Source organism: Malaclemys terrapin, chromosome 9, assembly GCF_027887155.1.
Source record: "Malaclemys terrapin pileata isolate rMalTer1 chromosome 9, rMalTer1.hap1, whole genome shotgun sequence".
NCBI classification, from domain to species: Eukaryota; Metazoa; Chordata; order Testudines; family Emydidae; genus Malaclemys; species Malaclemys terrapin.
The window spans coordinates 102,440,567-102,462,966 of NC_071513.1; the positions used below are offsets into that span (position 1 = coordinate 102,440,567).

The 22,400-nt window shown below is 49.9% G+C and overlaps 1 protein-coding gene across 1 annotated transcript in view; it reads left to right on the plus strand.

Annotated features, from left to right (window-relative positions):
* The first annotated feature begins 14,898 nt into the window (after positions 1 to 14,898).
* TPRG1 (tumor protein p63 regulated 1) overlaps positions 14,899 to 22,400 on the plus strand; it is a 71,947-nt gene continuing 64,445 nt past the window's right edge. The window contains exon 1 of the mRNA XM_054040731.1: positions 14,899 to 15,137. The gene's annotated coding sequence lies outside the window, so the exon portion shown is untranslated. The remainder of the gene's footprint in view (positions 15,138 to 22,400) is intronic.

Here is a 22,400-nt window from a genome sequence, read left to right on the forward strand (position 1 = left end):
CTGCCAAGTAGGTGTATCTTCCCACTGGGTTTTTGGCCACTGCATAGATTATAAGCCCAGAAGAAGCCACTGTGATCACTTAGTCTATCCTCCTGTGTAACACAGGTGATAGGACTTCTCTGAAATCATGGGCAGATAAGGCCTTAATTCTCCAGTGTCCTTAACCACGATGCCCATCCTTTGGGAGCACCTACTGGGAGTCCTGTGTGTCCTTAGTTAGAAGGGCTGTAACTAACCGAGGGGAGGCAGGGGAAGTGTCCCTGCACCACGGCCCCAAGGTTTCTGCTGGAGATGGGATGGGAGGCACTGGGACTTCCCCCACCCCGCAGCTTCTGCCAGGGAAGGGGTCAAGGCCCGCTCAGGGGGAGGGGCTCCCCTCGTCCTGTGGCTTCTGCTAGGAACAGGGACAGAGTCGGGGGGGTGCGGGCTCTTCCCCTGCCCTGCCTACCCAGTGCTGCTGCCCGCCACCTGGTGGCCCGGGCTCCGGGTTTCAGCCGATTTTTTCCGGGGCCCCTGGGCACAGGCCCGGTTGGCACCATGGCTAATCCGCTGCTGCATGTGGCCACAGCCACCATCGTTGGGAAATCTCCCTGAAGAGATGGGCCTAGAACTCTGATCCTTTAGTTTCAATCACACCTGAGCTGAAGAAGATCTTCACTTAGCAGGCAGCAATCATAGGTCTGTGATCTCCTCTGCTCCTAGTCATTAGCGGCCAATATTACAGATATACACACCAGGCTAATACATTCAAACCTCACACCCCTTGGTTGGGTTAAAAAATGTCTAAGTGCCACATGCATCCAGTTCCTCTTATTTGAGTCTCTTGGATTCAGGCCCCTGATTTGCACTGGGAAGATCCGGTGTTGGCTGATATTTTTTTGCATGCCTCACTACAGTCCTAATGAGTGCATTCATGCTCGAACTTCCTGAGGTGAATGGCACCAAAAGGGCTGGCAGTCTTGGGGAGATCTCGCTTTTGATTGGGTGCTCAATATCGTACCCAATCAGTAAGGCTATATTTTAGTCACGGGTATTTTTAGTAAAAGTCATGGACAGGTCACAGGCAATAAACAAAAATTCATGGGCCGGTGACCTGTCCATGACCTTTACTATATACCCCTGACTAAATCTTGTGTGTTCAGGGGATGCTTCTGGGGGTGGGGGGTGGGGGCATTGGGGCAGCTGGTGCTGGGGGGACGGGACCAGGGCACCCGCTGGTGCTCGCGGGTGGGGAGCGCTCCGAGGCACCCACTGGTGTTCGGGGCGGGGGCCACCAGGAACCACCGCCACTGGCAGGAGGCGGCCTGGGACCGGTGCCGCTGGTGGCCGCCAGCCCCGGTGCCGCTGGTGCCGCTGGCAGGAGGCATCCTGTGACCACTGCTGTTGTTGGAGTGGGGGGTGTGGCTGGCCCTGGGGTCAAGCACACCTGCAGTCTGCAGAAGTCCCGGAGGTCCCGGAAAGTCACGGAATCCGTGACCTCCGTGACCGACTCACAGCCTTACCAGTCAGCAATGGTACTGTGCGAGTGGTAAGCTAGTTCATTGACTAAAGCGCCGGAGTTGATTCCTATCCAGCACTCTGTGGGGGAGAAGAGGAATAAAACCCAACTAGCTCAGAATCAACCGCAGAGACGATTGTCTCGTTTGGAGGCTGAGGTAACGCGGGGGAAAACCAGATCGACCAAAACCAGAACTAAGGGCTTGTCTACACTGTCACTTTACAGGGCTGCAACTTTCTCGCTCGGGGGTGTGAAATAAATAAATAAATAAAACCCAACAGCGGCGCCAAAGGAAAAGAAAATTGCGATTTTTCAAAAGGAACACAGTGTGATGTCCTTAATGACCAAACAAAAGAGCTTTGATGTGAACATCCAGTTCCAGCTGTGAACAGAACTTTGCTTTCAGATCTTCCACGCAGCTCGCAGCTCGCACTTGGCTGGCTCAGCTGTGCTGAAGCTGGGTCAGGCAGCAGCTCCTCCCGTAGCCAAGGGCAGATGGAGCAGCTGCGGTGTGGGGAGCTCCCAGCCCAGTTCTCCCCACGGCATGCCGGTTTTATTCTAGTAGCCCAGAGCTGTGGCCTGCCTCCTTCCTTCCTCCAGTATCTCTTTCCTGCCCAGAAAAGGTGCAGCTTTGCAGGAAGGGACATCTAGGGTGGTGTGTTTCCTTCCCTGGTCTGTAACTAGGGACTCTCAGCGATCAGTTCAACCAGGGGCAGGGGTCTGAAATGCACGCATAGCCTACCACCACAGCTGATACATGCAAATAGAAAGCCAGCTGCACAGGGACTGCAAAACAGGGCACTACCTTCTGTGGAAACTTACAAGGTAACACACTGCTGTTACCTCCCCTGAAACAGAAACCGCTATAGGTGCATTCATCCTTGAGCAACCTAGAACTTTGTAATCTGTGTTCTGGGTAGAAATATGGGAATTTTATACTGGAGCAGACTCCGGTGTGGTATCCTGGCTCTGCAGTAGCTGGTAACATACTTTGGACGAAAATGATGTCATTTCCCCACCTCTCCCCCCATAATGCACCTGGCTAATTGTGCAATACCATACATGATGGGGGAGGGGTGCTTCCTTCCTGACCCCAGTGGTGATTGGCTGATGCCCTGAAGTATGAGGTTAGATAACACTTCTCTTTGCTCTCGTAGCTACAGAGATAATTAATGACTATAAAATGATCCAGCCAAGTATTTGACTTGGTGACTTTCAGTGGCAGTGAATCCTGCAGGTTGGCTATATGCTGGGGGGGGGGGGAATACTTTTCTTTATGCTTAGGAGGAAGACGTAAATGCCAACTGTGCAATGCTATCCCACCCAGATGGGGAAGGATTTCTTCCTGATCCCACTCGGCAATCAGTGTATCCCCCCGGCAGCATGAGGATTGTGTTTCAGTAAATCCCTTTTGTTCATATGGTTTCATTGGGTTTTGAAATATGTTTGTTCTAATGATTACCGTACTGGTGCCTGTGGAGGGTGCGGGGCTGCTAACTCTGGAGAACGAAGGCCTCCGTACGGCCCCATCAAAAGCAGCAGCCGTGCAGGCTGTCCCTCCACCACCCTGGCATTGTGCCTCGGGGGCAGGGCAGTTTGGTCTCCATGGCCCAGCCAGTCCTTGCCCTCCCTGAGCAGACTGCGGAGAAAGAGGCCAGTGGGGACCCATTGAACCGTGACGTGGATGTTTGTGACGTGGAACCCTTGGCCACTTGGACTGAGGCCACCAAACTATTTCCCGCCAGCCCCTGGAGGAGCTTTTGGTCTCCACCAACCTAGGCTGATTCCAAACCATGAACCTAGAGCAGAGCATATAAGCGGCATGGCTCAGGGTCTAGGTAAGGCAGGAACCATTCAAGTCCAGAATACACCAAATACACAGTCTATGACGCTCCAGCAAAATTACAACCCCTGCCACAAACTCTCCCAGCTGACACCTTTCTCATCTTGCTCTGACATATGATTTCCAAGGTGTAAACTCCCCTCCCCCGACTGCATTTACCTGCTGGCTGTCAACTAACAAGAGCGGCATTTGACAGGACTGATATTGCTGTTGGTATCATCAGCCGATTACAAGTCTGTCTAGGATTCATAATTGACTGACAACTCAAGACAATTATTATTACTATTATTTCTCCCTGGCAAACAAATCCTGCAGCTTCTGTCTCCTGGCATCCACTCCAATTTTCTCTGGAAAGCCAAAGATCTTTTTTTCAACATTTCAGCCATACTCCCCCACATCTTGCTAAGTTTCCAGTCCCCCATGGCATCTGTGTGCAGTGAACTGAGCTGTTGAGACTAAATGTAATTTGCAATCAAGCTTCTGTTAACATACAAATGTACCGGCTGGTCCCCTGCAATATGGATTCTCATTCTGTCTGGCATATGGTAGCATTAAATCCAGTCCATGCAGTGTCTCTTGTTACCATGTTGTCAATCCTGGTGGAGTGGAGAATCCTAAAACAAGCACATGAGAAACATATTTTGGGAATCGGCTCCCCCCGGCAGAGCTTGACGGGAGCTGTCCAAAGAGATACTTTGTGCCTTGAAAGGAACTAGCTCTGTCAGCCGTCTAAAGCAGGGTCATGAAACGGATTCGAACACTGATGCAAAAGCCTTGTACTTCCTGAGACAGGTACCGCATAGGGAGAAGGGGCGAGGAGGGCTAGATGCAAGTGAGTGGAAGCTGCTTCCCCTTCTGCCAGGCTTGAGTCGGGAGTTCCTGGCCTAGTCTGGGGCACAAAGCCAATATTTACATAAAGACTTGAAATAAATGTAGGTTAAACAGGGAGAAATACATCTGACGAGGCAAAAAAGGCTTTTATCCACTAAGCAGATGATATGAATGTCATTCCAGTTCTAACTCTTTGTAGGATGCTTACAAAAATCCCTTCCTTCCCATTGCCTTGTGAGCTGTTTTACTTTTTTTTATTTTGCATCATTAGCGTCGTTAATAAGTCAGCGTTTTTTCTCACTCTCTGCTCTGACGGGCATTCTCCTCTCTTCACTCTCTCTGGAGCACTGAGGGGTTTCTGCCTTAGCAAAAGAGATGTGAGCTGGATCCTGAGATGAGCCCAAACTAAGAGAATCATAGAATATCAGGGTTGGAAGGGACCTCAGGAGGTCATCTAGTCCAACCCCCTGCTCAAAGCAGGACCAATCCCCAGACAGATTTTTACCCCAGTTCCCTAAATGGCCCCCTCAAGGATTCAGCTCACAACCCTGGGTTTAGCAGGCCAATGCTCAAACCACTGAGCTAGCCCTCCCCTTCTGCCCTATCCCAACCCCCCTCTGAAATGTGGGGGACTTTGGCATCTGAAGCTGAACTTTGCAGTTCAGCCCCGGTCCTCAATGCTGCATGAAAAATCTTGGCTCCACTAATCTGTACTCCTGTTACGGAACTACAAGTTCTTCTTTGGCGACCTGAATCTTCCCCTTTGGAGACCCTTGCAGTTAAAACCTTGGCCCAAGTGACAATGAGATGTTTGTATCTAGCGGGCCTCAAGTCAGGACAGCATCCTTTAGAATCATAGAATATCAGGGTTGGAAGGGACTTCAGGAGGTCATCTAGTCCAACCCCCTGCTCAAAGCAGGAACAATTCACAACTAAATAATCCCAGCCAGGGCTTTGTCAAGCCTGACCTTAAAAACCTCTAAGGAAGGAGATTCCACCACCTCCCTAGGTAACGCATTCCAGTGTTTCACCACCCTCCTAGTGAAAAAGTTTTTCCTAATATCCAACCTAAACCTCCCCCACTGCAACTTGAGACCATTATTCCTTGTTCTGTCATCTGCCACCACTGAGAACAGTCTAGATCCATCCTCTTTGGAACCCCCTTTCAGGTAGTTGAAAGCAGCTATCAAATCCCCCCTCATTCTTCTCTTCTGCAGACTAAACAATCCCAGTTCCCTCAGCCTCCCCTCATAAGTCATGTGCTCCAGCCCCCTAATCAGTTTTGTTGCCCTCCGCTGGACTCTTTCCAATTTTTGCACATCTTTCTTGTGCTGTGGGGCCCAAAACTGGACACAGTACTCCAGATGAGGCCTCACCAATGTCGAATAGAGGGGAACGATCACGTCCCTCGATCTGCTGGCAATGCCCCTACTTATACAGCCCAAAATGCTGTTAGCCTTCTTGGCAACAAGGGCACACTATTGACTCATATCCAGCTTCTTGTCCACCGTAACCCCTAGTCCTTTTCTGCAGAACTGCTGCCTAGCCATTCGGTCCCTAGTCTGTAGCACTGCATGGGATTCTTCCGTCCTAAGTGCAGGACTCTGCACTTGTCCTTGTTGAACCTCATCAGGTTTCTTTTGGCCCAATCCTCTAATTTGTCTAGGTCCCTCTGTATCCTGTCCCTACCCTCCAGCGTATCTACCACTCCTCCCAGTTTAGTGTCATCTACAAACTTGCTGAGAGTGCAGTCCACGCCATCCTCCAGATCATTAACGAAGATATTGAACAAAACCGACCCTAGGATCGACCCCTGGGGTACTCCGCTTGAAACCGGCTGCCAACTAGACATGGAGCCATTGATCACTACCCGTTGAGCCCGATGATCTAGCCAGCTTTCTATCCACCTTATAGTCCATTCATCCAGCCCATACTTCTTTAACTTGCTGGCAAGAATACTATGGGAGACCGTATCAAAAGCTTTGCTAAAGTCAAGGAATAACACATCCACTGCTTTCCCCTCATCCACAGACCCAGTTATCTCCTCATAGAAGGCAATTATGTTAGTCAGGCATGACTTGTCCTTGGTGAATCCATGCTGACTGTTCCTGATCACTTTCCTCTACTCTAAGTGCTTTAGAATTGATTCCTTGAGGACCTGCTCCATGACTTTTCCAGGGACTGAGGTGAGGCTGACTGGCCTGTAGTTCCCCGGATTCTCCTCCTTCCCTTTTTTAAAGATGGGCACTACATTAGCCTTTTTCCAGTCATCCGGGACCTCCCCAGATCGCCATGAGTTTTCAAAGATAATGGCCAATGGCTCTGCGATCATATCTGCCAACTCCTTTAGCACCCTCGGATGCAGCGCATCCGGCCCCATGGACTTGTGCTCATCCAGTTTTTCTAAATAGTCCCAAACCACTTCTTTCTCCACAGAGGGCTGGTCACCTTCTCCCCATACTGTGCTGCCCAGTGCAGCAGTCTGGGAGCTGACCTTGTTCGTGAAGACAGAGGCAAAAAAATCATTGCGTACATTAGCTTTTTCCACATCCTCGGTCACTCGGTTGCCTCCCTCATTCAGTAAGGGGCCCACACTTTCCTTGACTTTCTTCTTGTTGCTAACATACCTGAAGAAACCCTTCTTGTTACTCTTAACATCTCTTGCTAGCTGCAACTCCAAGTGTGATTTGACCTTCCTGATTTCACTCCTGCATGCCTGAGCAATATTTTTATACTCCTCCCTGGTCATTTGTCCAATCTTCCACTTCTTGTAAGCTTCTTTAGCACCAGCTTCAGTCTCAATGACATCAACAGGCTTTAAACATGAGCGTAAAGTTATGCATGTGTTTCATGAGTATATTGGCTGAAACGTGCTTCAGTAATTTCCTGACTCGGAGCCTTAGCACACTTAATTGTGAACCATTGTAACCTGTGGGTGGGTTTCTCCTTGCTCACAGGGGATCACTTTGGGCTGTGTAGCATGAGGCTGGCCCTTGTTGGTCAGATTGAGGTTGGGTGATGTGATGGCAGAACGCAGTTCTTAGCCGTACAAATGTCTACAACACGCCCTTCTTTTTTGAGAGGTACTAAGTGATTTGCCTCAATAGCATCCAGACAGGCTCTGTCCCAGTTATTTGTTTCTCTGGTAATCATCCACATATTTATGTAAGAAGAAAAATGCATCAGAATAACTGTGGTTTTGCAAAGGAAATAACTGAAGAGAAAGCATCTGAAGAGGGAAGAGAAGGATTTTTTGAAAAAGAGGCATTTTCTTTGTTATGAATCTCTATCTGCAGGTTGGGTGGTCTGAGATCTTTATCTTTGCAGGACCTCAGCCCTCTGCCTCAGTTGTGTAGGATGGAGAAAAGAAGCACCCCTGAGGTTCTGATTGCAAACTCCACAGGTGCTGCTGGTGCTTGCCATGGAAATATCGGCTGACCTCAGTCCCCACGTGTTTGCTTGCTCTGTCTGGCAGAGTCCAGTGGCAATGTCTTAGATTTCTGCCCAGACTACCCTCCCAGCCCTAAAAAGCCAGTGGCCAGTTTTCCAGAGGTGCTGAGTACTCGTAGTTCCCATGGACGTTGACTGCTGTCCTAGCTCTTCTGCCCAGCTGTGGGTGCTTAGATCTCAGGCTGCTTGTGTGCCTGTCCCCCGTGGCGCTCATCTGAAAGAGCCCCTGATTGTTGTACCCTTGTTATTATAAGTGGGCACCTCTCAGAGTGGAGGCTCTAGGGCAGAGTTGCCAGTACATGGCCTGGTACTTCAATCTTGTGACACTGGTTTTGGCTGGCCAGAGTCTAAACGGCCCAACAGAACCACTTTCCATGATGAATTCTGGGTCCTGCCTCTGTTCTGGCCTCAGTGACCCATCATTGCCTGCTTCCAATTGAGCTGAGCATGTTCTGATTGATACTGGAGGTTGGGCTGGTCCGAACCCCACCCATGGAAAGCCAAGCCCCGGCCTTTCCTGGGGCACAAGGGGGGGGGGGTGTTCACTTGTCATCTGTGCCTATCAGGACCGTCCTGGGCTAAACCCACAAGATTTGGAGGCTGAGATTGGATGAGCAGCCTGAGGTCCCTGATCCCACTTCAAACACTGAGCTGATGGCTTTTGAGTGGCCTGGGAAACATTTGCGTGTGTCTGCCCAGTCCCTAGTGGACACTGGCAAATTCACCACTGGAGCTGCTACTAATTGGAACCCTTTAGTCTGCAGTCTCAGCAGGGAGGCCGAGAGGTGACTGAGATAGGACGAATAAACTCCCGTCTCACTCCTAGGAGTGGTTGCTGCAGGACAGCTACTTTGGTAGAACATTTCCGCTGCTGCAGTCCACGCAATACCAGTCCTCTTGGGCAGAAAAGTTTGTTTTTTGGACTGCCAGCCCAGCTTCTTTCACTAGCACTAATTGCACTGAAAACCCTCATAGAAAGAGAAGCACTGTGTAGACAATAGAAAGGGATTAAAATGCTGACATTCACCTGCCTGCATTAAAGCACGATGCAATGAAAAATGAAGAAGCAAGTATAGAGGAAGTGGATTTAAAGGCCAGGAATTCCAGGAGTTTCAACTCGGGACTTTCTAAAGAGCCAGTGAATTTGGAAAGGGGAAGTTAGATGCAGATTCCTGGAGAAAGGGGAAGCAGATAATAGAAAATGACATTGCTCAGGAAGAACAGTGTTGGTTATAGCAAAGGGCTGGTGCTTCTTCCCTATGTGATATCATCAAGGAAAACCACTTACGGTCCTGATCCAAAGCCCACTGGAGTCGGTGGAAAGATCTCCACTAACATCAGTGGGCTTTGGTTGAGACCGTAGGAGACCGTAGGATTACATCCCCAATTCTCCCAATCCAACATGTTTCAAAACAATTTATAATAATGCCTCAAAAACATGTTGGAGGGCATGTGGAGGAAGAGGACATGTACTTTCATGTCTGGTAGGACTCCCCTAAGGCACAGTTATTCTGGGAACAAATATTTAAGATCACAGGAACTAAGCAGCCAGTGGATACATTCATTCTGTTATGGGGACTTACAGGGTAAGTGCCTGTAAATGCCACTTTGACCTCCTATCTTTTGGTGTCCACCAGATGCTCTATGGCTGGATTTTGGAAGAAGAAATCCCTTCACCCAGAAGTTTCTTCCTAGCTCTGTAGAATCCGAGACACTAGTGGGGGAGAATTATTGGACAGCCAAAGATCAAGATCTTCTGACTTATATACAACCTAGCTTCTGTTAACAGAAGATGAAGGCAAGGACATCTCCATAATAACCTGCAAAGCAGGCAAGGCTACATCTTCCATTGTGAGCTGATCTTCAATACACTGAGATATCAATGATTCAAAAAAAAAAAAAAAGTATTGTTTGGGTCTGTAACTTCTATTACAAACCTTAGGAAAGACACACAGACCTATGCTCTGAAGAGCTGGCTTGACTGAGAAAGTGAGGATTCCCTCTTTCTTCCCTTCATTCATTTTTCAGGTTTGAAAATCAGAAGCTAAAATGAAATCTGAACAGGTCTCGGTTGCCATCACCTCTAACGATCTGTACATTTTGGTCTGCTGGTCCGTTGTTTTTTTTAGGGCAGCAGCAGGGTAGAGTAGGTGGAGGTGCTGGCTACGCTATGAGATTCTGTTCACTGCCCCAGTGAGCTTGGATTCCTCTGCCCGAGCTAGGCTGGCTGCAGTGAGAGTGGCCATGCTGGGAAATCACGCTCCAGCTACACCGTGTTTGGATTAGCAGCGTGATTGAATTAGCATCTGGTGAGTAATGTTAACTCAGGTTTGTAGTCTGCAGCGGCATCCCCCTTGCGTTTCTAGTTCTAGCATTAGGAGAACTTGAGTTTCAACCTCCCCCCGCCCCCAACCAGCCAGCTAGCTCAAATGTACAGCCCCTTTCATAGGCGCTAGAGATTTTTGTGTATGGACAGGAATCAGGATAGAGGTGCCACTTGAGTTATCCGGCGAGCTACCGCTGCAAGGTATGCTGTTGTATATAGTGATAGCCCTGTAGTACATGGCAGATGCATAGAATCATTGAAATGTCGGGCTGGAAGGGATCTCAAGAGCAGGGCCGGCTCTAACTTTCTTGCCGCCCCAGGCAAAAAAGAAAAGCGGTGCCCCGCCGTAACACCCGCCGTAACACCCTCCCCCCCCCCCGAGCACCGCACCACCGACCCCCCGAGCGCCGCACTGCGCCGCCCAACCCCTCCCCCCCCCAGCACCGGGCCGCCCAACCCCCCCCACAACTCCCTCCCAGCACCGCGCCGCACTGGGCCGCCCAAATCCCCGGAGTGCCGGGCCGCCCAAACCCCCGCCCCCCTCGAGGGCCGGGCCGAGCCGCCCAAACCCAAGCGCCGCGCCACCCAAACCCCCGCCCACCGCTGCGCCGGGCCACCCAAAGCCCCGCCCAGCGTCGCCCCGCCGAAAGACCCCCGTACTGTCCGGCCGAAACAAAAAACAAAAAAAAAACCTTGAGCGCCCCCCGCCACCCCAACATTGGCCGCCCCTTCTGAGGTGCCGCCCCAAGCACGTGCTTGGTCGGCTGGTGCCTAGAGCCGGCCCTGCTCAAGAGGTCATCTAGTCCATCCCGCTGGCTGACACAGGGTTAAGCATACTAGTCCATCCCAGGGCATAGCTCAGAATCTCACCAATGGGAAGGACTGGACATTAAATCAGATGAGCTGAGTGACTGGGACGCCAAGATAGAAGGGGCATTTGCATTCCTTCCATATGAGAATCAAGTTTTGCTGAAAGCATTACGAGCAAACTAAACAGCAGTTTCTTCTCAAGACACCATGCTCAGTACCTTGAACTTCGAAGGAGTTGGGATTTGTGCTGGGCAAACTTCAGCAGCTCTGGAGATGCAGTTCATACAAATACCCTAAAGTTCGGCTGCTTATTGGGATCTCTGCAAACCTGGGCTTGGAAATCTAGAGAGAGCACGTTTTCCTCACCAGATTTCTGGGGCTCTGCTCTTGGTTGGGTTGGAAACGGCCTAGTGCTTGTCCTTTGGCGCTTGATGGCCTGGCAGATGGAGATGGAAATGAAAAATAACGTGGGAAATAAATTCAACTTTTTTTTTTTTTAAACCTCAGAAAAAGTTTGACTCCGGCTTGGGCTGAGTTGAGGGGACAAGATTTGTGGGCCACGTTAGCCAAGAAGATTCCCTAATGCCAAGTTTGATTTCCAAGTGTTTAGAAGGAGTGGAGAAGCCAAAGGAGAACTCAGTAATGTCTCTCAGTCCATCCTTCTTTATGCATTTCCCGCTCTGCGCCTGGTTTGCTGCATCCCCTCTTTCACTTGGAACAGCCGCGTCAGGCTTTGCTCTCTCTGTGCCAGCAGTAATCCCGCAATAATCAATAATCCTCAAACTGCTGCCATCTGTTTTCTGGAGCAGGGCTGATTTCCAAACATCCAAACTCCTGTCCCAAAGGAGCGTGTCAGGACGCCGCGTGTGCAATGGAATGGTGATGAAGCAATCCGACCTAGGTGTCCTAGAGTAGGTAAATGGGAATGTGATTAGGAAACGCCTAATAATATCCCTGCCTGTCTGTCTTAAAAAAAAAAAAAAAAAAAAGGCACATTTCCTCAGGGCATCAATCAGCTTTGTCTCTGGAGCAAAATGTACTTTGGTTTTGACACGCACAGCATGGTGCTATCAGCTGCCATTTGCTGCCACCGGCTGCCAGAGGGTGCAGACGTTTGCCTTCGCCTTGGATCCCACCTTGTGGAAGGAACAGAGATCCTGCGTATTTGGCAGCATCCATCCATAGGTGGGAGCGCTCCAGAGCACATCCCTGGTGGTTGCCGGGCGGGCAGACGGTCTCCTTGGATCTCCCACCTGCTGTGTATGCAATCCTGTGCTGGGGTGGTGAGCTCTCCTGCTGGTATTGCCCACAGTGACCGGTGCGCCTTGTTCCCTTCGATGTTGAGCGCTCTTTTCAGCTGCTTCGCCCTCCTCACCACTCACCCCGGAAGCACAGCACAGCGCAAGCAGCCCCACGGAGCCCAGCATTCTTGAGGCAGATTCTGCACTGGTAGCTCTCCCTGTAACGTACCCCTGGATCTCCACTCCCAGCGCTGGCAGCAGGACTGGAGTGCGGGGCTCCGGGGCTCCAAGTTTAAGAACTGCGCACTCCAGTGAGCCGTTCCTAGGGCCTGGCGACTGTGCCCTGCCTGGAGGCAGTGCCCCTGCTCCCTGTGCTGGCAGAGCAGTGGCATCTCCCGCATGCCACTCGACAGCGTTTTGTTCTTCTATTTCGATCCCAGCATCCCGTTTCAGCTGCCCCCGAGTCGGGGTAGGGGACAATATGTAGGGCCGGTTACCATCCGGAGCCTGCTGTCATTAGATTAGCACTTGTAACCAATCTCACTTCCTCCCGTTTGTCCTTCCTTGTCAGCTGCAGCTCCTGTGCCACCCATGATGGGTAGAGAGTCAAGTTCAATGAAAGGCAAAGGGAGGCTGAGTGCCAGGGAGAGCTTCTCCTTCAACAGCATCCAGTCTAAAAATACACGAGAGAGGGTGCGTGAACGGGGCGTCCTTATCGCTTGTGTTAGCAGCGCCTTGCTCTGCTGGGTGAGTGACATTCTACTCCTCCCCCATCCGCGATGATTTGTTATTTCCATTGGGGCAGAGGCTAGGAACCTCATCCAAGGACCAGGCCCTGCTGTCTTGGGTACTGTACAGACATGTAATGAAGAAGTCAGTCCCTGTCCCAAAGAACTCAGGATCTACATATCAGATAGGACGCGAGAAATGGATGAAACGGACAGAGGGGAGGCGGTTGAATGGAGTTAAGCAGAAGTTGATCCTTCTTGCCTCTCCTGAGCCAGTCTTTGTTCCCCTGCAGTGATGATCTTTCTTTGCCGGCTGCTCTGATGATCTGATTCCTCCCTCGCTGACGCCACCCTGCCTGCTGTAACTCACTCAAACTCCTCTCCTTGTCCCTCAAGGCTCCGCACAACCCTGGACCGGCCTGTCTCTTGGATCTCATTTTGCAATGTTTTCCTCTCCCTTCCGAACACCACCAGCAATTCCAGGCGCAGTTCTCCCTTCGTTCCCTTCTCCATGCTCCACCTTGTTGTGCTCCGCATCTGGGATGACTTGTCAGTGCCGATGTGCCACACCCTTTCAGATCCCTCCTAGGGACTCACTTCCCCTGCAATGCCCACAAACACTGACCCGTTATAATTATTATTGCTTCATTATGGGAGTGCTCACCGGGTGCTTTCCGAACACACAAAGCGGAAAGGTCTCTGCATCTGTACCTCTGCTCTTCACTGGCTGGAATCGTGTGGACCTACCTATATTCATAGATTTTTAAGGCCAGAAGAGACCATTATGATCATCTAGTCTGACTTCCTGCATAACACAATCCATGGGACTTCCCTGTATTAATTCCTGCTTTCAATTCAATTACTCTGCTTAATTGAGAGCAAGCCTTTTAGAAAAACATTGAGGCTTGATTTCAAAATTGCCCATAATGGAAATCCATAACAGCGCTTGGTAAGTTGTTCTCTCTGTTCAGAATGTGTCTAGCTTTAGCTTCCAGCCTTCTGATCTTGTTAGACCTTGGTATAGGCGGAGCTGGATGAAAAACAGGATGAATCTTTCCTAAAAATGTTTGTAAAATGTCACTCATTTTTTAACTGAAATGTGCAATTTTGATAAGAAATTTTGAAACTTCAGAGTTTTCAACCAACCACAGAGCTGGTTTTAAAAAAATAATGAAATGTTGATGAAAGTTTTGTGACAATTTTGACCTGTATTTTTTTCATCAACATTTCTAAATGTTTCAACCAGCTCCACTCATCTGTCCATTCTCTCTCCTAGCAGAGCACCTGGCTGTCCGCAACCCCACCTTGTACCATCCTCCTCCCAGACCGGGGACCGGCTAAGTAGGGCTGGCACTTTAAGTGGATGTGCAGCGCCTAGGGAGGACAACAAATGGGGCTGCTTTATTGATGCATTTATGACTGTTGACACAGCTGAGCCAGGGAGCAGAATTCTGCTTGGATAAAATTTCAGGACCTTTCCAGGTGTTTTGCTTTGTATGTTGTCCCCTCCCCCGTCTGTATTTCCGAGGAAGAGCTTTGGGGCCTGGTAGGAAACAAACCCCTTTGGCTGGATTCCAAATCCCCTTGCACTTTGGGGGCCTTTGGACCCAGGGTTTCCTTTCAGACCTGTGTCTGTTTGAAATGCACTGTAAAATACTGCAGTGGAAAACGCTGGAGGAAGGGTAACGTGTGTAGAAGTGACTAAATGAGCCTAGAGCCCATTTTCAGAAGGGACTTAGGCACTTTTTGAAATCGTTACCCCCTGAGCCCCATTGACTTTCAATGAGAGTTAGGTGCCGACATGCCTAAAGCCACTGTTGAAAATGGCACTTAAGTGCTGTGGCAAATGTCACCTGGGGAGTTTGTGATGGCTGCCAATCCCAGGACGTGTGCTGTCCCCATCCTGCCTGCTGTAATGTCAGCCTCTAGAACTAAAAACCAAGTCTCTGCTGCATGGACTGCGTAGCTGGGGCTGTGACAAACTCTTACCTTCTGTGGCTTGCGCGCAGGGCAGGGTGACTAGCATATACTGACTGATCCATGGGACACACGTCCAGCATCTCCTCTGCTACGAGCTGGGTGTGTGCAGCACTCACAAAGCGGCCACTCCTTCTAAGGTAAACAGAGGGAAACCAGCTGCACCCAAGTCCTACCCTGTCCATTTAGAAAACGTTTTCACGTAGCAGCTGCATGAGCCGACAAATCCCCAGAGCCCTAAAGACAGAGTGAGAGAAGGACAAACGCCCCTCGCTGGCTTTGGGGTGTCTAAACGGACAATAGCACCAACCCGGTTCCTCTCAGTCAGCAGCAGCTGAACTTCCTGGTCGGTCTACCTGAAATCCGATCTGAATCCTTCCCTGACTGGCTGGCAGCGAGAGAGCGAGATTCCTGCAACAGCTCACCTGAGCAGGTAAGCCCCCACTGTGCAGTTTCTGTGCTGCGAGCTTCCAGCAGCAGAGCTCGAAACCCAGGAACTCTTCGCCTTCGATGCCACAGCTGCTGTGTGACTGGGAAAGCCATCTTTATTGTTGCAGGGCCTTTATGGTTAATCTTTCCTCTGCTGCATCTTACAGGGACAGTCACTTTATTCCTGTAAAACCCACCACACCATTCTAGCCTTAGCCTTGTTTTAAACTAGACCAACCACTGTGTCAGACTGGGTGAAATTCACAAGCAAGGCCCGGAGGCAGCATTTCAGTTAAGGAGGAAGAACCCAGGTCCCCAAATGCCAAGGAGACAAGGTATTTGAAGGGACTTAACTAAAGAAATGAGGTGAGGGAAAGAATAGGCACTAAGGGGCTGGGAGGAGAGAGAGAACTTCCTCCTTCAGACCCTTCTCAGACACGTTTTCATCTTTTCTTTTTTTCCTGCCACAAATGCTTGTTTGCGCCGCTTGCCTGACCCTTTGCTCTTCCCAGAGTCTGTGCTGCTGTCAAAGCCTTTCTCAGCCTATTCAGCAGAGAGAGGCTGGTAGTGATCTGCGTGGAGTTCTTTCTTTAGACACAAGCTTTTGTTTGAAAAATCTCCTTTTCTTGACGAGTGCTTGGATTTACAAACACTTTCCCCCTTCTATCTAGGGACATATCTGCCCTCTCCATCATTAATATGTTTATCCTCCCAACACCCTGTGGGGTACGGAAACACAGGTGGGGAAATGAGGCACAGAGAGGGAAAATGGTATACCCAAGGTTACACGGGGAGTTTGTGGCAGAGCCAGAAGTTGAATTCAGGTCCCCCAGGCTATTGTTTTAATATCAGCCTTCTGAACATCATTGCAGTCCACACTGCCATTCTCAGGCCCAGGAAAGCCTGGTTTAAAAGCAGATTGCATGGTCCGTGGCTCATGTGAAATGAGGTGTGGTGGTTTCAGTCTAGTTCTTCATCATACTGATCTTTGTGCTGAAGGCCCCTGATTTAGTACAATATGCTGGGACAGTGCTGTGAGAGTCTTTCACCACAAATCCCATCCAAATCGCCAGTTTTCAGACTTGTGCTGAGTTTCAGCGACGCCTCAAAAGGCTACTGCATGATTCCACGCCTCAGATAGGGGAGCAGAGCTGGATTTGGTAGCTGTGTCTAAGACCTTCTTTATTTTGGGGACGTTCCAGGCAAAATGACCCCCCGGGGGACTGAAACTGATGAACCTTGTTCCATGTATTTCTGTAATCCTCCGTTCACATTCTCATATGGAGAAGGTTGGGTGTGTGAAGTTACTACATGACGGTGATAAAATACTGAGTCATTATTCCCTGCTGGGTAAATCGTTTTGGCAGGTTATTTTATCCTCTTCATTGTACTGAAATGAACTGGCTGGTGTGTATTTGTACCACCACATCCTACTGGATGGTACCTGAACTGTTTAATTGTGTGTCCTAGGCCCTATACCAGACACAGCCTCTGATGATTCTCTTTTCGCTCAGGTGGTGGGGGCCTTGTGCTTTTAGAGCAGGAGAATTTGAGTTCTATCTCATCTGCTGCCATGAACTTCGAAGCGGTCATGCTATGCAGCAAAGAGAGAAGCAGGAAGTCCTGTGGGTTTGACACCCTCGGTTGTTCTCCCTAGAACCCTGGGGATAAGTTGTTCCTGGGTGAACAGCACTGAGCTATTACATCAATTTAAGCTGACCTGAACCTTCCCTTCTCAGCACACGCATTCAGGACTGCGATTGCACCTCATTCCCAAGTGCTCTCTGCCTGACAATTCATGTTCTCATTGAAGAGCCCAGCGTTGAGGTCTGGATCTTGAGGCACTTGAATGGGCAATGTCCTCCTCCCCTGATGTGTGCAGACCAGTAGTTGCAGCCATGTCAGATGGAGTCTCTGAGCGGCAGGAGGAGGGTTGTCTGTGGGTTTAACTGTAAGTTAGTGATGCTGAGCTAATCAATGGCACATGCAAATGATGGAGTGCCAGGACTGCGGTTCCAGGGCATGTTTGCATACACACATGCTGACTCCCCTACTCCCCAATTTCAACTTTCTGAACGCAAAATGAATTGTAAATATGCAATGGCCAACAACAGCCACTAGGTGGCATTTTGTGTTGTATATCCCAGTGCTTTCTCCAGTTCTGTCAGTCTGCGCCTGATGTTGCCAATCTTGGTAATTTTTCTCCAATAGTTCTACTTTTGAAAAGCCTGGGTGACAAAAATTCTTGACGACTTTTTGGGCTACCAATTAATTTCTTGTGGCTAAATCTGGGAGATTTATGCATAGAGAGTCTCTGTGCATCTGAAGAAGTGAGGTTTTTACCCACGAACGCTTATGCCCAAATAAATCTGTTAGTCTTTAAGGTGCCACCAGACTCCTTGTAGTCCCCGTCTATGCGCTGCCACCTGGTGGCTGTTCAGATGACCAGTCACTAAGATGCAAGTGCTGCTGGACCAGCTCCACATCTCCCAGCCAGCAGAAGTCACATGGCAAATGCACCCTTGGATCAGAGCCCTGCTGGCTGGAGCAAAGTGGAGCTTCCTGTTGGCCGCAGGATGTATCCAGTCAGATGAGGAGGCAGCCAATGTGGAGCCATCTTCATATCTGGGTTCACTCTGCAGACTTCCAGGCAGGGCTGCACAGATCACTGATAGTCCAAAGAACGTGATTGGAGAACCACTGAGCTGGCATATCTACTCGTATGTGAGCCAGTAAAAGTATGCCTCAGTTGCAACACCACTTTTGACCTCTGATTTCCCACCCAGCTCCTCATGCATTGTCGGGCTTCCAGCATCACGTACTGTACAACCACTGGACTTCCTTGGCGGGGCTGCAGGTCTTTGGTAGCCCTCTGGGCCTGCCTTTATTCATAAAAAAAAGACAGTTTAGAGATGGTTCACTGGGCTTTAAGGACTTCATTGAAATAAGCAGGGGCTGCTTATGGTTGAGGTTGGCTTATAGGCAGTGCCAGCTTCAATATGACTTTATAGGGCACATTGTGGGTCCAGTTTGATGTCCAGGCTGGATGGGCATTGTCAGACAGCAGCACCTGTAAGCTCTTAACTGCTTTGAGGAGTTTACACAGAGTTGATTCCCGTGGAGCTGGTGAAGTAATCGACAAAGAAGCTGGGAGACCTGAATGGTGCATCTGGTCTTTGCAATCGGGCACATTCTGCTCTCCAGAGCACGGTTCTTCTTGGGATAAGATAACTGGGGCTACGGAGATGATGGCTGTGCTAGTCTGCAGACATTTGCACTGGGACTGACAGAGGTATTCTGGACTGTCTTCATCTCCTTGAAGCATTCGAAGATATTGGTGAGGAGGTGAGCGTCCCTGCTGCGGGTCAGATATAATAACCCATAGCACTGTGCTGGGATGATTAAATCCAACCAGTATCTGCACACAGGTGGAATGTTGTTCTCTTGTATACACTTTATCTTCCCATGTGAAGTTTCATGCTAATACTACCATCCTCCCGGGCCAAGCTTTCTTTAGAAAGCTTTTGTTTAAAACAAACAAAAAGGAAGTATTTTTTCACACAACGCACAGTGAATCTGTGGAACTCCTTGCCAGAGGATGTTGTGAAGGCCAAGACTATAACAGGATTCAAAAAAGAACTAGATAAGTTCATGGAGGATAGGTCCATCAATGGCTATTAGCCAGGATGGGGCAGGGATGGTGTCCCTAGCCTCTGTTTGCCAGAATCTGGGCGACGGGGATGGATCACTTGATGATTCCCTGTTCTGTTCATTCCCTCTGGGGCACCTGGCACTGGCCACTGTCGGCAGACAGGATACTGGGCTAGATGGACTTTTGGTCTGACCCAGTGTGGCTGCTCTTATGTAAAGCTCTGTTAGGGCTCCAACTCTTAAGAGCCCTGAGGCTAATGCTCTCTCCTCTTTGCCCCACCCACCAACTCCACAGCTGAGCAGGACCATCCTGGTGGTGCTACTGGCTCAGAAGGAATTGATGGACTAAGTCCAGGAATCACACTCCATTAGTCCGCTGCTTGGAACTGCCAGCTGCTAAGTGCTCTGTTCTGAGCTGCTGGGGAGCACAGGATTCCCGGTTGCCGAGCACGCATGCTCTCTCCACCCAGGACTCATCAACTGCTCTCTGCCATGCATCTTCTTGATGGTTGCTCTGCGCCCCGGCAATCTGTAACCTCGCTTGATTGTGTTTACCCAGCTCCTGCAAGTCTGTGACTCAGGCGGGCCTTTTATTCATTGGCTTCTCCAAGTTTTCCCAGGGTCTGGAAGAGTCATCGCTTTTGAAGAACAGAAGAACCATTCTGATCAGTCTCGCCTGACTTCCTGCGTAGGCTATGAGCATCACCTGCTTACTCCTGTATCAGGCCCAACAGTTTGGGCCTGAACTGGAGTATGTCTAGACAGAACGCTGAATACCACAGTCCCTTATGAAGTAACAGCGTTCTATTCGAATGTGGCCAAAACCCATTCCTGCTATACCTGCTATTCCACTCTGTATCCCCACAGTGATCGCCTCCATGAACCCCGTCCTTCAAGGAGGTGACGCTAGATTGCCAAGCTCTGGAACATCCGCTACATTTCACATTAGCTAATGGGGGTGACATTCTTTTCCACTCTCACGATCCTGAAGGGCCCCCCTTGGGGGGCTGGACTCCTTCCCAGCACGCGGAGGCAGCCACAGGCGGAAGAGGTGAGCCTGACATTGCGGCAAACCCTCCCTGCAGTCAGCCACGCCAACGCTGGCTCCCGTTGTGAGGCTTGTTTACTGAAGGTGAACTCCTTGAGCATACAGAGCGGGGCGGGGGAGTGCGGCAGGAAGAGACATTGCATGGTAAAACCAGGGCGTGTGCTGCAGGATACTCTGGGGCCGGGGCTGGAACCTCAGAGCTGTGCTAAGAACAAAACCTGGTCTCTGAGGGGAAGGGGAGTCAGAGGTCTACACTAGGACAATCAATATGGTGGCTTTGGTCTCGTCCCATAATGATACTTGCCTGCCGTCGTAAAGCCGTATACCAGGGGCAGCGGGGAACAGCCAGCCCCTTTCTGGCCTGGTGAGGGTTCCCAGGTAGGGATGGTGAAGCAGAGCCTCACGAGGGAGCCTGGGACCAGGAGAGGACTGGGAGTGCTCTGTCCCATGGCTGCCGCAGAAGCTGTCAGAGGGAAAGCAGGCTCTGCGCACGACCCCGGGCTGAGGAAGCTTGAGCCATTCAGCCAGAGAGCCCCACCATCGAGTTTTGGAACAGGGTTATTTCTTTGCTGTTGTTACACATTTCCTTTTTATTTTATTTGCACTGAAGAATAAACAGGGCCCTGCGGGCAGGGCTATAGACTGACCTGGGTGTGGCCGATTGTTTGTCCCAGGCTGGTGATCAGGTCCACTAGCACTTTGAGATCTGCTCATGAAAAGCACAGTAGACCAGCGAGGTGTCATTGTTGTTACTTCCTGGGACGCCTTCCATCTGAGGATCCCAAAGCACTAGGCACAATGGGCTCTTTGGCACTACAATAATCCAAATAATAATACTAAATATCAGCATGGCGTGCTGTCACTGTAACTTGCACTAGGAGACTGTGGGTCTTTCTCCTCCTCTAGTGGCGGGTCTGCAGAAGAGATCAGTGAGTTTGTGACAGGTGACACTGTTACCCGGGGTTCTTTCAGCCCAAAGCTCTTGGTAACTTTTACTCTATGCGAGATGGTGTCAGGAAATAAATAGGGAAGACACGGCCATCTGACCGATAGATGGCTGCCACAAAAAGGACAACACAAGAGTGCTTTCACTTAAAGCTACACTTTACTTAGTCTCAAGCACTCACACACGTCCGCAACAGGTTAATAAAACACCCCCAACCCTCGATAATTACCAAAGATGAGTGTGGTTCTCGAGTGGCACAGCGGCAGCCCGTCTGCCAGTGGGGACCACAAGAGGCATCCAGAGGGAGAGTCCAGTCCCAAAGAGACCCACTACCTCAAACTTTCCCCCCTTATTTATACATTAGTATTAGAATGACATGTCCCTTAAAGAAAACTTGTTCAGCAAGCAGTTCCAATGGGCAAGCAAGAGGCTTCCTTCTGATTATTGATGAACCAGGTGTGGGTTTTTCCCAGAGTTTGCAGCCTTGAGACCCTGTTGGACACATTCCTGAGGGCACATCCTGCTCTTCTAAGATGCATGTATCAGCAATTTCAACACCATTCTTATCAGGAAGGACGCGGGGTCAAGCTGCCCTTTCTATGGCACCCCAAACCCCTCCCCTCCTGCCTTGGTCAAGCTGAGTTTGCTACATGGCCACTTTACGGCCTGCTGACTTGGCTGCTTTTAACAATAAGCCATAGTGGTTTCAGGCACTTTACTGGTTCGCTGACATCTCCGCGTACAACACCTAGTAGAGCTTTTAGCGCGGAAGGACCCGAATTCCAACTCAGCCACTGGACTTGCTGGTGCCAGCTCGATCTCCGTGTAGCTGGCTGGGTTAGCCTAGGATAGCACCTTCTCTATCCCGGTCCTTGCGTGAATGCCAACCTCTGCCACCGGGGTTAGGCTCCCATTCTGGGCTCAGGCTTGTGGCTAATCTCCAGTGTGGATCACAGCTGACCCACACCGCGCTGGGGTGGCTTCCTGCACCCAAGGCCTGTTACAGGTTGCCATGGCAACAGTGGCTTTACTCGAGATTATTCCCATCATGCGGCTGAGTGAGAGTGGAATGTAGCTGGTGGCTCTCAGAGCAATTTAAGCTCACGCACGTTGCACGAAGGTAGCTGTTGCACGCTCTGAGAAACCTGTCACGCCGTCAGCTCTTTGATGTCTTCATTTGATTCATGCTATGTGGTAGGTCTTCCCTGAGCCTTACGCCTCCATTACACAATTCAGCAATGCTGACATTACCAGTAAGGGAGTCCATAATTTAAATGCAAAGAGCTGTCTAGGAAAGATGTTGCTTAGATCTTTCACAATGCAAAAGGCCAGGCCATTCAAATTTGCAGAAGAAGTCTATTTGTTCAGATACTCAGAAACGCTGAAAGGAAGTAATGTCAATTTCGGGTTAATTAGCAAACATTCAAAGGACTTCAACATAATTTCAAGGTTAGAAGTTCCCTGAAGGTGTGTTTAAAGAGAGGACAATGGCTGAGCCGCCTTTGAAATGAACCAAAGCAAACTACCGGTATGTAGATTGCAAAGGAGTTATTGGAGAAGATGTATCCGCCTCATGGGTCAGTATATAGCGCAGCAAGAAAGCGGGGGTAATAATATTGTGT